The sequence below is a fragment of the Cimex lectularius genome, unplaced genomic scaffold (genome assembly GCF_000648675.2).
Source record: "Cimex lectularius strain Harlan isolate CLEC.00 unplaced genomic scaffold, Clec_2.1 scaffold52, whole genome shotgun sequence".
Lineage (NCBI taxonomy): Eukaryota > Metazoa > Arthropoda > Insecta > Hemiptera > Cimicidae > Cimex > Cimex lectularius.
Window position 1 is genome coordinate 969,442 of NW_019392742.1, and position 15,779 is coordinate 985,220.

Sequence of the window (15,779 nt, forward strand, 5' to 3'; positions counted from 1 at the left end):
ACCGTTGTCTTTGAAACCGAAAGTGATTTATTAATATTTATGAGTATCATGGATTTTGCCGTTTTTCCAAAATAATCTTAATTCTAAAGAAAAATGGCTTTCTGAAATAACCAGATAACAGGTTGGCCTAGTTCGATCGGTCTTTCGACTTGAAAATAATTATTTAACAAATCAAAGCTAAGATCAACGCCTGACATTTTCCCCTTGTAAATTGCGTAAACTTGAATGATAAGTTTTACAAATTCATGGCTTACTAAGGTTTTTTCCACTTGCTCAAGTGGTAAGATTTTGCTTTTTTAAATGTAAATTATTGTGTGTCTTATTTTCTTACGCTTGTTTACTGTTTATTTAGATTGTAATTCCTGCCTTATTCCTTCAAGGTTATATTATAAACACTGATATATTTCCTTCTGTGGTCTGATTGTTTTGTCCTTAGCCTCTTCACATGAGCCTATTTTTCAACAAAAGCTTATTCTTTTTACATTATTTGTTTGTTTTTTCACTGGACCTGAAAGAACGACTATATATCCAATATATCGTATTTAAACCCTTTCTTTTCCCTCAATTCCTTTATATGTAGTTTGTCTGCCTCTTTCAATTGGGTTCAGGTCAGGATTTAATAATATCCTTAAAATATTCCTCCCCCTGTACTTTCTTTTGTCCTGTCGTGTACCCTGGGCGGATTGTCCCTTCTTAACAAAGGGTTATTTTCCCCTATTCTTTTTTTTTTGTGTGTGCGTCTGACGGATCGGGAGATTTCGAATTCCATGGGAGTAGGATGCTCTTTCAGCTGTGTAATGTAAAGATGGGAATAATTTTTTTGTGGTTGTAAAACGATTGCCCTGTGAAAGCGCTTATAGACGATAGCAGAGAAAGAATTTAGTAGTTGCCATTCGCGCGCGCGCGCACGCACACACACGCACGCACACACACACACACACACACACACACACACACACACACACACACACACACACGCACGCACACGCACGCACACAACTGCTTAGAATTTCATCCTTGGATCATTATTTACCATCGGTCTCTCTCTCACTCTCTCTCTCTCTCTCTCTCTCTCCCCTCTCGCTCCCTCTCCCTCACTTCATCACTCCCTCTTTCTCTCTCTCATCTCTCTCTCCCTCACCCTCTCCCTCACTTCATCACTCCCTCCTCTCTCTCCCTCTCCCTCTCTCTCACTTCATTACTCCCTCTTTCTCTCTCTCCCCTCTCACTCCCTCTCCCTCACTTCATCGCCCCCTCTTTCTCTCTCTCCCCTCTCACTCCCTCTCCCTCACTTCATTACTCCCTCTTTCTCTCTCTCTCTCTCTCCCTCTCCCTCTCCCTCTCCCTCTCCCTCTCCCTCTCTCCTTCTTTCAATAAAACAATTGATTGTGATTCTTCTTGAAATATGCCAGAATGTTGAACATGTATCTTGATCAAACGGTTTTGGTCTGACTATCCTCCCTGGTTTGTTTTGCAGACGCTTTTCTGCATTTCATTTCCTTCTGTGAACATAGGTCTATAGTTGATCAGGGTTATAAACAGGGCGAAGCAATTCAAAAACATAGGCCAATTGGCGCAATGCGTCTTGCATACCAGAACGTTCTGAAACAACGAAGCTTTTGTTCGTTGTAAGTTAATCACCACTTTTAATCAACTAGATGACCAATCTTACAAATGTTAACTTGTCTCTGTCTGTCTGTTTCTCTCTCTCTCTCTCTCTCTCTCTCTCTCTCTCTCTCTCTCTCTCTCTCTCTCTCTCTCTCTCTCTCTCTCCTCCTTTCCCTTTGTCTCCTGATTTGTTCCTCATTTTTCTTCAGCTTGCACTTGGAACTTGCAGGTTGGGCATTTCAGATGATTTTTGTCGGACTATCCTCGATGCGTTTCGTCATTTTTCCTACTTCTTAGGTTCCTATTCTACGGTCTCCTCCTCTTTGTGGATCTGCACAGTGTTTCTTTTGCGTGTACTCCTATCCGGTGCATGTGCTTTCTTAAGTGGCAGTGCCCTGTCAGGAGTCCAACTAGAATCCTGGTTCGGTTGTCGTTGCCTTCCAGTAATTTTTTTGTAAGTTTTGCGGATGGTCCTTCTATGAATCTCTTCGCGTGCCTCATATCTGTTATATTGTCCAACCAAATTTTGGACTCATTAAGGATCCATTTAAGATGTATCCTCTTTTGTGGCAAGCTGCTAGGCCGTAGTGTGGTTCTGGGCCCATAGAGTCCATGTTGGCTCCTTTTTTAGCCATCATGTCAACCTTTTCGTTGCCTCTACGCCCCGAATGTCCAGGGAGTAAAGATGCTAAGACAAATCAAAACTGACAGGCAGACCAAAATGCTCGAAAACAACTAAGCTGCAGAAAGTATCTATGTTTATAATGAAACTAATTAATTGTGCAAATAAAAATATGTTAGCCTAGGTTATATGACAGTCTCAAAAGATATACCTTTTCGAAATAATAACCGATCCTTCGGCTATTAATAATATGGGAGCAAAGGGACACGGAAATAAACTCTCCCCGTCTGGACTTATAATGAGGAGGAAGCGGCTCCCATCCATTGTCGGGACGGGGCCACCTTTTAAAGCGTAACCCCGTAACGGTAACGTGAGAAAAGGAGACGATAACATTTGGGAAAATGGGCCCTGTGACTTTTTACTCTTTTTCTCTCTCCTCTCTCCCTCCGTGTTTTTAATTCCCTTCGAACGTGTCGGCGTAATTGCTCGGATACGAAATTTTCCCACGACGCGATCGTTTATGGCGTTGTATTATTTATGGCGTTATTAGAATGTTAAAAGGAAAAAAAATGGAATAATCTTTCGCCTTGTAAGATTTCCTATGCGGATTCGATGTTTACTATTTTAAACGGTTTCACGGTTCTTTTCAACAAGAACGCCTACAAACGTCACAGAATTGTTTTGAGCCTGAAACAAAAGAATTGCCACGTTTAAAAGTAACATTTAAATGGCAAATGCCAAAGTGCATGCAATTTTGAGCAATTTAAAAGAAATAAAGAAATATATTTTACACCCGAGATTAAGGAACGATTGCAGTATTGGAAAAGTCATTGGAAACACCGGTGACCCGAAACGTGACAGATCAAAAGAACTTGAAGCTGGATAGATACGATTGATTGGGCACAACCTGCTGACGAATTTAAAACACAAAACAAAATTATTGTCGATTGACAAAATTATTTAACTTATCAAAAGTGAGCTCGCTGAACATATAAAAAATTCGATAAATTTTACGTTAAAATATTGAAGGATCAGGCCAGAAACAGCGAAAGTCGTCAAGACATATCCAATTGCTGAAATTTCCAAAACAAAATACTACGCTTATAACAAGCAAGAAAATGTTCAACTATTTATGTATGTACGATTTTTTGAAACAATTAGTTTTTAAGCCTTTAAATTACTTAAATAGTTAAAATTTTCGTGAACAGTCTCAATCCATTCTCGCTAATAAATAACATTTCCCAGCAATTTATTCGCTCTAATCCCAATCCACACTCAAATTGCACCTAGATTTGGTTACGTTTTAAACTATTTCAAGTTTCGAGTAATCTTTCCTCTTTATCCAGCTTGCAACCAAATGCAATTGCATATGGTATCATATTTTTTATGCAAGGAATAAACGAAAGACCTTATGATTTACATGACACTTTGTAACCCTACTTGTTACGTCGCGGAGTATCCTTTCATATATTAAATTCCCGTGTATTGAACGAGTGTGGCCTATTCTCAACCATACTTTCGATTTTTCACGTGTAGAATAAACTCGTACCGTGTTTTTAATTTTATTGTCCTTAACCTATTATCTGACACTGATGCCCATTTATGTTGCCAACATTCTTGTATCTCCTTTTGTTATTTTCTGTATAAAATCCTAGCAGTAGTCAAATCCACATTTGCCGGTTTTTTTGTGCTTCTGAGTCTGCCAGTATACTTTCTGTAACTTTCTAGTGACCTGGGTACATAAATGTAACTTTTGTTCCTTTTACCTTTATGTTAGACCGCATCGTGTTTATTTCTTGGAGGATTTGGCTATTAGAGTAGGTGTTCAACGCTTTTTGGAAAGCTGATGAACGATGTCTAACCCGTTTCTTTGTCTTGTCCATAAGTATTCTATGGTGTTCATATCAGGAGGACCTGCTTGCCAATTTGGTAATCACTACACCCTCCGTGAAATGGGTGACAACTCGAACTATATACGGCCGGACATTGTTGTCCCTAATAAATGAAGCTAATGGGACAGCTACCAGAAGAACTTCCTCAACCTTAGCGCAGTCAAAGATCCATTCTGAATGATAATCAGTTCGGTACGGGCGTGGACGTTGATTCCAACCCACACCATAATTGCCTTTATAAAGGCTGACACACGCATAGCACATGAACCAAAGCGTTCTCCACGTTCCACACACCCGGTTATCTGATTGCCACAAAACAAACCGTTACTCATATGCGCATACAGCCCGATACAAGTCTCCAAGCGAGATGTTGAATTACAAATCATCGTCTTTTTACTCGATGCCTCTCTTGCACAACCTGATGCGGGACGTCTAGAGCCCAGGCTCTTCTCACTAAGCCTTGTGATGACTATTTCATAGTTCATTACATTAGGAAACGGTTGGAGTGGATTACCTATCAAGAAGCTGTTAAATGAGTGTTCCGTGGTGCGGTAAGAGTAACAAACTAGGCCACTAGCTTCTCTTCGATCGAGACCTCCGCGTGGCACCCAGGACGTGGACTACGTAACGAACACTACGTCTATCGTTGGATTTAGTTCGTTGGATAAACGCGATATTTCTAGACTTAAAACAATGGATTAAAGAATAAATCATGTCGTACTCAAAATTATTGTTTTATTAAAGAAAACAATTTAAAAAACCAATTAACTCACTCGACAAGTTGGCTCGGGAAAGGATGAAATTGTTCTGTTTATACATAGTTATTATAGAAGATAAATAAATAACAAGTGTTCGGTTTTTTTTGTTTTTTTTTTGTTGGACTTTGTAGTGAATATTGCATATAAATCCTCCATATATGCTACCTTCAACGTAAACCGGACTTGTAATTTCTGTTCTACGTAGCTAAACCCCCTGTGCACAGATCTTAGGATGATTCAAGATTAATTGATGGTGTCATTCAAGTAATGTTTTGATGCTTTTCTATGATATCACTTAAGTCATCTACCTATATTTTCCTTTTTTTCTGTCTGCCTAGGCATCATACGTAATCACCTCATAAATTCTACCTATTGCAAAGACACCCAACTACCCACCTACAGATCTACCAACCTATTCATTTACCTAAAACCCCTGTGTACAGATTTTAGAATGATTCAGGATCAATTGATGGTGTCATTCAAGCAGTGTTTTGATGCTTATCCAAGGTATCACTTAAGTCGTGCTTTACAAAGTCTACCGAGCCTACCCACCATTGATATTCACATCTGTCTACCTAGGTAGATCATCATACGTAATCACCTCATAAATTCTACCTACTGCAAAGGCACCCAATTACCCACCTAGAGTTCCACCAACCTATTCATTTACCTAAAACCCTTGTGTACTTAGGATGCTTCAGGATTAATTGATGGTGTCATTCAAGCAGTGTTTTGATGCTTATCCAAGGTATCACTTAAGTCGTCTACCTATATTTTCCTTTCTTTCTGTCTACCTTGGCATCATACGTAATCACCTCATAAATCCCACCTACTGCGACGACACCCAACTACCCACCTACAGCTCTACCAACCTATTCATTTACCTAAAACCTCTGTGTACTAAGGATGCTTCAGGATTAATTGATGGTGTTATTCAAGCAGTGTTTTGATACTTATCCAAGGTATCACTTAACGTCTACCTATGTTTTCCAATGCCTACCCAACCTACACACCATTGACATTCATATCTGTCTACCTAGGTATACCATCATACGTAATCACCTCATAAATTCTACCTACTGGAAAGACACCCAACTACCCACCTACAGATCTACCAACCTATTCATTTACATACCTCCCATTTAGTTACCTGCTTTGCATCCATATCGGCAGTAATTTCTTTACCAATCTATTATTACCAACCTACTCTTACCAACTTGTTTACTAAATTTGCGTAACTATTTCTCACATATTTTTTTATAACATTAATCAGTTGTACTACTGTAGGCTTGTATACTCCATAGTAAATGTCGTAAACAAACATTCAATTTATTGACCTATCGTAATTTTGTTTGTTTATAAAAATTGGATAAAACCTTTGAAGAGATATTTTTACGAGTTTGTACTGAACCGATTCAAAATTCTTTGAGCTGTGTTTATTAGTGGCACAAAACCGTTTATCCCAGTCCGTTTTAACATCACATATAATTTGTAATCCTTGTTAGCCCACCGCGTCGAGTAAACTCGGTAATGTACCGATTCCAAAGGGCCCGCCTTCTATATATAAAATTTCTCTGGAAGCTTTTCCCCCGGCGCTATTTATATCGGGCGGCGATTATTTTTTCACTTTGTCGTTTAATAATGAAGGATTTTTCCTTTGCGTCTTTGTCGCCATCTTCATAACAGTGTACAGTCCCTTTCGGACCCGTTGAATTAAAAATGTAGGGCGGAGTTTTCTAATTCGTTCGGGGAACTTGGCAGTAAAAACGATTTCCTGCTTAAGTTGTACCAAGCGGAAAATGTGTGAAATGCTGCTTTGCACTTCGTTACGACCTTTCGCAGCTTTGAAACCGTCCTTGGCTTATAGCAACGAGCTTTACCACGTTTCATTACAGAAAAATATTCCTAATTGCTTACACCCATTGTGTATGTTCGTCACACGTTTGACCTGCATAATTTTCTTTGTATTTATTATTATAATTTCTAGTCAGTCTTTTATTTTAAAAAAACCTATCGAAACACAATTTACAGGCTCGAGAAGAACCCGTAACGCAAAGCCCCTTTGACAGTTAATATTTATCCTTTGTTATTTTTTTTTTTTTAGTTTAGAATCTATCAATATTTAAAATTTGATTTTCATCATCATCAGGGTTCTTTGTAGTTTAACTTTCCTTCTCTCTTGGTGTGAAAGTTAAGATTGTATGCTCTGATATTCTCCTATGTCCTTGTATTTATCCTTATACATTCCAGTTACGAGACTTTTTCAAACTTGTTTTCAGCCGTATTTATATCGGAAGTTTTAAGCACCCCGAGTGAAAAGTCAGATTTTAAATTCTCGGCTGGTTAAAAAGGAGAAAAATAACGGCGTTAAATTTCGGCCAATTTTCACAAAGGTTTGTGACCTGTTGATTAGGTCTATCATTATCCCGTGGAGACGCGATCGCGCAAGTATATTCGATTATCGCCGTAGGTAACAATTCTTTTTTGATGAAGGAGCAACGAGCATGTTCCCATCATCGTGGATCATGGAGGAGGCTCGTGCGGAACTCTTCGATGTTTCACTATGACCAACATAATTTGAGACGGGAACGCGGATTCATGTTGGATTTCGACCAATCACCTGCGAATCGTTAAAAAATTTCTGCGCCAAGAAAACAACATTCCATTTACGAGACTAAGTGATGGCGAACTTTGACGGTACAATTACTGCATATTTACGAAGTTTCAATGCATAATATTAACCGATTTAATTTAATATTTAATAAGCAAAGACCTTATAACTTCGTGCAACCGTACCTTCCGGGAACCTAGGGCAAAGTTATACAAAAAATGGTATTAATAAATTCACTATTTTTCGTGGTCCGCTTGACCAGTTAATAACATTCAATTAATTAAGGTATTAAGTCGAGATAAAAAAGTCAGTGCCACGAGCGGGATTCGAACCCACGACCTTCGGCTTCATACGCCGCTACTTTACCACTTGATAGAGCGTCACGATAGCTCAAGTGGTAGAGTAGCGGCGTATCAAGCCGAAGGTCGTGAGTTCGAATCCCGCTCGTGACACTGACTTTTTTGTCTCAACTTAAAACCATAATTAATTGAATGGTATTAATAAAGATTAGGTGCAATTAATTAATCTTTATGTAAGGTATTGGTTGAGATAAAAAAGTCACTGTCATGAACGGGATTCGAACCCAAGACCAGCTAAATACGCCGCTGCTCTACCACTTGAGCTATGACGTTACTTCGATCCACTAGGACACCAAGCAGTAGAGTAGTGGCGTATTTAGCCGAAGGTCGTGGGTTCGAATCCGCTCGTGACACTGACTTTTTTATATGAACCAATACCTTTCATAAATATTAATGAATTGAAAAACGTTAATTGGTCAATCGGATTTTCATAACAAAGGTTTTGAGAAAATATGTAAACAACACCTTAGTTAATATTCTCTCTCTTTCTTTCTCTTTCTCTTTCTTACTCTCCTCCTCTTTCTCTCTCTCTCTCTCTCTCACTCTCACTCTCTCTCCTATCTCTCTATATATTTATCTATTTATTATATTTTAATAAAATAAATAAAGTTTTTTAAATGTAATCACTTCATTCAAAGGCCTCTCATTCTTTCTAATATTTTTGTTGATTAATTTATTTGATTTTCATAAGAAAAGTTTTGAGAAAATATGTAAACAACACCTTAGTTAATATTCTCTCTCTTTTCTCTTTCTTACTCTCTCTCTTTCTCTCTCTCTCTCTCTCTCACTCTCTCCCCTATCTCTCTATATATTTATCTATTTATTATATTTTAATAAAATCAATAAGGTTTTTTAAATGTAATCACTTCATTCAAAGGCTTCTCGTTCTTTCTAATATTTTTGTTGATTAATTTATTTGATTTTGATAAGAAAAGTTTTGAGAAAATATGTAAACAACACCTTAGTTAATATTCTCTCTCTCTCTCTCTCTTTCTTTCTCTTTCTCTTTCTTATACCCTCTCTTTCTCTTTCTTACACACTCTCTTTCTTTTTCTCTTTCTCTTTCTTACTCTCTCTCTCTTCTCTTTCTCTTTTTTACTCTCAATTGATGGCTTTAATCGCTCCAATTGGGCACAGTGTTCTAAACTTATCGGTTCGGTTGGGCGGAAAAAGCCTTGTAATAAAGCTTTCCGCCAAATGAACATCACCTTCTTGGGAAGTAATCCGCTTTTGAAGTTTCTTATCGCTGAGTCGCGAGTTTTCCCACAGATGTTATAAAAGCCCCACTTTTATCGGTTTTATTATTTTAAAAATGGTCATTTACATTGCTTTATAGAACGGGATCGAAGACGGACGTGCAGTTAATAAATTCTTCCCGTCGACATGGACGGGACCAGTATAACCCGCACAAACTGCTCTTAAATGCGCTGAAACGCTTGTATGACATTTCTTAAGTGTCTCTGCAATGTCTTGTGACTTTTTGTGGGGGTAAAGTACGACCAAAGCATTTTGCGTCTTCCAAATCAAAATTTCCGATTATGAACGGACCAAACCATAAATGTCTACTTTTGCTAGATTTTAATTCAGGAAAATAGTTTGCAAAATTTCGAAAGAAACTGACGATGTATAAACAAGAATGACTAAATAAACTTTAAAAAGACAAGCAAAATAAAATCAAATTATTCAAAAAACCTACAGATTAATTTTACAACTTGATATTAAATTTGTAGCATCGTTAACATTTTAAAAAAATATGTTTTTTTGTACATTTTCCGTATTGTCTTAATTTGGTAGTTACTGATCATTTTTTACTACCAATTTTGCCATCATCAGAGTTGGTTCAGTCTAATTATTAACGTAAATTATTTTATTCCATTTTATTAAAACTTGTTTAACAAACACGTATAAAAACATTTTTTGAAAGTTATAGTGGAACAATCAAGTAGGTGGGCGGCATCCTTGAACCAAAACGATTGACCCCGAACAATCAAATATCAAAAAGATCTAATAAATAAAATATAACCGGTGACCTTTGATATTTTCTTGGTAAAATTGAAAAAAAAAAGTGCTAATTATTCTGTTAGGTAAAACGGTTCAAAATCGTGCCTTGTACAATTGCCAACGCGTGAATAATTGTTTCTAATTCGTCGTCGGGCGATCGGTTTTTATAAAAGTCTCGAGTCAGATGTGTGACCCAGTGGAGCGTTTATGCGTTTCGAAGGAGAGGAAACTGTGACCCAGTGACCCAGGGAGGGAAACGCAAAGCCGGACCGGCCGAAGCTAAACACCGCGAATTCCTAACGGCCCCATGTCCCATCCGAGTTCTCAGAATTCGGAAACAATCGTGACAATGTTTAGCAGTCAGCGTTGACTCGTGGAAATATGAGGTTTGCGATGCATGGGATTTTGGCGTTGAAGAATGCGAACCACTCACTCCCATCAATTTTCTCTTACACTCTGACCCACTCTCTCACTCTCTCTTTGTTGTAAGTCGTTGGGTCTAAGAGTGCTCAAATTACGCCAAATTTTGCCTCTATGATTCAGTTATTCATACCTCTCTCTCTCTCCCTCTCTCTTTATCTATCTATCTATCTATCCATCTATATATATATATATTTATCTATCTAACTATCGTTTAATGGGTTGTTATTTTTAGTTAGTGGCCTCTCTCTTTCTTTCTCCTTCTCTCACTCTCTCTATCTATATACTAACTACCTATTTATATCTATCTCTATATCTCTCCCTCTCATTCTTACACTCTCCCCTCTCTCTCTCTNAGAATCGAGGATGGTCTAAACTAACCAAATTACAGATTCATCATCTCTCAGATCACAAGGAGCAATCTTACAAATGTTAATTTATCTCTCTCTCTCTCTCTCTCTCTCTCTCTCTCTATCTATCTATCTATCTATCTATCTATCTATCTATCTATCTATCTATCTATCTATCTATCTATCTCTCGATCTATCTATCTATCTGTTTATGTATCTAACTAACTTTGTATCTCTCTTTTTCTCTTTCCCTTATCTTTTTTCCAATCGAAATTTATTCTCAGATTTCTTTTTGAGGTCTAAAGAAACTGTTTTGGTCTTGTTAGATCTTACAAATTTTAATTTCTTTCACTCTCACACTCTCTCTGTCTCTCTCAGTCTCTCTCTCTCTCTCTCTCTCTCTCTCTCTATCTATCTATCTATCTATCTATCTATCTACCTATCTATCTATCTATCTATCTATCTACCTATGTATCTATCTATCTATCTATCTACCTATCTATCTATCTATCTATCTATCTATCCACCTATTTATCTATCTAACTATCTATCCACCTATTTATCTATCTAACTATCATTTAATGGGTTGGTATTTCTAGTTAGTGGCCTCTCTCTTTCTTTCTCCTTCTCTCACTCTCTCTATCTATATACTATCTATCTATATATATCTATCTCTATATCTCTCCCTCTCATTTTCACACTCTCCCCTCAAACTCTCTCTTTCTCTCTATTTTTCTGTGTCAATCTATCATGGACCCACACGTTTTTTGGACCAGATAATTATTGATCTCCATATCCGTCTATCAAACTATCTTAATTTAAATACATACTATTTACTTGTTTAATGTACACATACTAACTTCGTTGTGTTACTACTTACCTGCAAATACTTCTGCTTATATTTAATCATCTACTTTGATAACCGTCCTACATCTACACCAATCGATCAATAAAAATACTTCCAGATTTACTTACCTACCAATCTAACACTTACCTTGCTACGCTTCTATTCCAATCCGTCTACACTTACAGAATATCTAATATTTAGTTTATACTAACTTTTTTTGCCTTACAATAAATGCCGTACATTCTTACCGAATTAGCCTTGTACGCGCACACTTCTCTACTACAATCCTACCTTCCCACTACCAGCATTTCACTGTAAAATAAGTCGCGTTATTTAAAAGTTGTTTGAGATCTTACTGAACATTCTGTCTCTCTCTCTTAGAAAGTCTTTTCTAAACAAGGCAAACCCACTTCAAGTCACACCGTGGCTCATTATCAGCATCTTCGCCGCGTTGTCATGCCAGGCATTCCTTTCGAGTCGATGTTTTTTCTTGATTTCCATCTGGCCAACTGTAAGGACATAATTTTAGCGGTGGGAGGATAATTATTTCTGCGTTCAGAAACCCCTTCTTAAAGTTTATCGAGCCAGAGGCAAGTGCAAAGAAAATCTGGCAGGCTTCTAACTCATTCTTCCTCCAGCATTCCTGGCTTGGGATTGTTGCCAATTTCAACCCTCGAAAATCAACATTAAACAAATATTATTACAAATTATTGTTAAATCTTGCGAACATTTTTTATAACTATTCTTTTATAAAAATCTTAAGTACAACCCAAGTGTAATAGTTTATTTTTTTATTGAATTGGTTATCTTTTAAGGTACAAAAATAAGGTATATTTACTGAATACAAAAATCACATAAATTCGTTTATTCCATCGACGTTTTTATGCAGGATGTCAGATTACTAGCCTTATAAATTTTACAAGTGAATTTTCTACCTCCAGAGTGGCAAAAAAGTTTGTATGAATTATGGCCCGATTCTCAACTCTTTTGTAGATATTCAACATTTATGTTTTTTCCAGCAATCTACGGTTTTCGTCTATAAATCTACTCGTAGCTCCTGTACTATTAATTTTTTGGGAAATCCACAAAAAATCATTGAAAAGAGCATTACACTTCTTTTTAAAAAAACACCTTTCTAGAACTTTCAATTTAATTTATTGTAAAAATCGAACACTAAATCCTACAAAAACTGCTAAATTTAAAATTTATAAAAAATCTAAATTTGCAATCTTGATGGGAAAATTCACGGTAGAGCTTGGTAAACTTCTTTGTTTAATTTGCTAAAAAGGAAAAAAGGGACGATGGTGTGTGAAAAAGGAGGAATGGGATTAATGTAGTAATTCTACTTTTTGTCCTGGGCACAATATATTATTATATTCCCAACTTTAACTTAATTAAAAAATATAAAAAGCAAAAAAAAATTAAACAAAACCTATAGAAAGAAAAACTAAAAATAGCGAACTAATCGAAATTATTTTTTTCGTAAATCATATTTCGCTTATTAAAAATGTATTTCTCAAAATTGGTCTAAAAATTTTGCTCAGAATTTTAACGAATTGAATCCTGATTTGTCTTGTCAAAAAAGTTTAAACAATTATGGGGCTCCTTTAAGTCCGATTGTCATTACAACTTATTTGACTTTTTTCTTGATATAAACCAGCTCGAAGTTCCATTTTCCCGGAGGAGAGAAGTGCCTTTGAAATTCGTCATAAACCGTATTTCTACTATCTATGCACTCCAGTTTCAACCTGGAATTGGACATCGAGAAAGTAGGAAAGACCGTAAATGTCACGTTTCTCTAAAAGTTAGAAATATTTGTGTAAAGTTGCTCATCCACTTATTAGAAAGCGTATCAGACTTTCTTACAACACTTAGGAGGACAAACTGCAGACGAATTCACTAAATTACAGACATGTGGTTGCCCTACTAAGAAATCGCATTTAAGCGAAGGTAGATTAATAAATAAGTTTATTTAAAACTTATTTTTACTAAATAAAGTTAACAGAAAGTAAATGTTAACAGCTAAGGTTTAAGGCTAACAATAATGGGCCGTTTAGTTTTTCGCACCAATATTAATCTATCGATTAATTATTCATTCGAAGGTCTTGGTTGAGATAAAAAGTCAGTGTCACGAGCGAGATTCGAACCCACGACCTTCGTTTAAATACGCCGCTACTCTACCACTTGAGCTGTCCTGACTTCGATCCACTCGGACACAAACTCTCCATCTCAACCTATAGCCGTTCGAATTTTCCATCTTTTTACCATTTTCATTGTCCGATTTCCCATCTCAACCCCATTCTTTTAATTGTCCCTCCTTTTTGCAGTTTTTGAACTCACGATAGGTCAAGTGGTAAAGTAGCGGCGTATTTAGCCGAAGGTCGTTGGTTCGAATCCCGCTCGTGACGCTGACTTTTGGACTCCCGTGTGTATCCTTCCCAAGTTGGCTTTTCCTCTCCCTGTAGTACGAATCTTTATATCTGTAGTGGCTTCTTTCTGTTCTGGACAGCCAGCAGTCCTTTTCTCAATCTACTCCTATCCTAGATGGTCCTTTAAGGACCTTTTTCCCATGCCTCTGTCGTGGAAAACAGTCAAATTGAACCGAGGCCTTATAATGACTCAATTAACCTGGTGGATCTACTTTTATGGAAATTTGATATGATCCAGACAATAAACCCAGAAGGTATGTCAAGTCGACGAACAAACTGTAAATTTGAACTTTTATCTGTAAGGCTATATCTTCAGAAGCGTGCCAGAACCTCATCCCCATGTTTACTCGATGTACGTGCAGTGTACCATGCCAGGGGTCATGCAATTCCAAGGGGAGAGACGTACGTGGCAGATTGATAGACGCCCTGGCCATATCTGCTATTTTCTGTATTTCTATTGTTCCTGTTTTCTTTTTGTCGGTCTAGTTATTTGGTCTATTACAGTGATTGCAATCCATTGTATTGTCTGCCTGGGACATGACCCGTTGCACGTCTTCTCCCACGAGCAGATCACATCTTGACGTGTAGGTCCGGGGCAACAATCTTCGAGGGGCGCGTTAGATTTGATTTGGATCAGTTATTCTTGAGCGTGTTTGGAAAAACTTCGCCGGTGAGAAAAATGCAAAGGGGTAAACAAAGAAAGAACAAGGCCCTCGAATTGTTTATGACTGGTAGCCATCAATTTACGGGTCGTTTGTCGAACGCTGTAAATAAAAAAAAACATTTTTTGAAAATTTGTGAGTGAAACCTTTTCACAACGTGTTGAAAGATTGGGTGGATAGCGGCTTTCGCCCGGATCGAAAAAAGTCAAAACCATCTCCGGATACGAGCGAAGATAAATCACGGTTTTATTTATAACCAGCCCATTTCATACATGCTGGATAATTTACAACGGAAAATGTTTATTTTCGCGCGGTTTTCCGAATGTTTGGCTTTTTTTTGTTACGGTCGATAAAATATTTATTCGCCGGATAAGAACACAAGCGGATCAATCTCCGTAAAACCAACAAAATCTATAAAAAACCATTCTTCCAACACTTCGAGCTGAAAATGTAAAAATAATGTTTAAAATTCTCCGGTCAACTTTGAATCGTGAGGCTTGAGAAATGACACTCGTTAAAAATAATCACGCCCTAATCCGCGATACGAGACAGTCGCCGGGTTTAAATAAAATAAATAGACGCAATATAGTAATCCAAATAGTGGAAATGCTTTCTCGTCAAATTTCAAACTAGAACTAGAAAATGCCTGCAACGCAAATTCTCGAAGAAGAAAATTGGCTAAATTGTAAACAATAAATTTTGGATAGAGTCCAACAATGTGCTTGAATGGAACAAGCCCAAATGTGTTCTATGAGAAATTATTTTTGAATTGGATTTTAAATTTAAACCAATGTTCTATTATTTCAAGCTGAAAAGGACGGGTACAAAAATACATAAAAATAGTTGCCTGCTGTTGCATTATCCATTCTATAGTCGGAATCATCAATCATCTCTCTCTCAAATTAATAGAAATGACAAACGTGGGTTATGTTGTTTAATCTCTCTAAAAGATAATCCTTACTTACAGTTTGAAAATGTCAAAATTGAAATTCAAACTGTGAGTAAACTTTTAAAGATTTAGAGAGAGTCTTTTAAAGACCAATTAGATTTTAAAAAATGTTTAGTATTTTGTATTTTACTGAAAATTGACCTCTACTTTATTCAAGAAATTATTAATCCAATAAAAACAAAATGGTACAAATCTCATTATGTCTCTTTCTGAGAGAGTGTGAGAGAGAAAGAGAGAGAGAGAGAGAGAGAGAGAGAGAGAGAGAGAGAGA

The 15,779-nt window shown here is 37.0% G+C and overlaps 1 protein-coding gene across 1 annotated transcript in view; it reads left to right on the top strand.

Moving 5' to 3' along the window:
* Nucleotides 1-15,779, top strand: part of LOC106664904 (probable G-protein coupled receptor Mth-like 1) — a 101,581-nt gene that overhangs the window by 49,350 nt on the left and 36,452 nt on the right. The window lies entirely within an intron of this gene.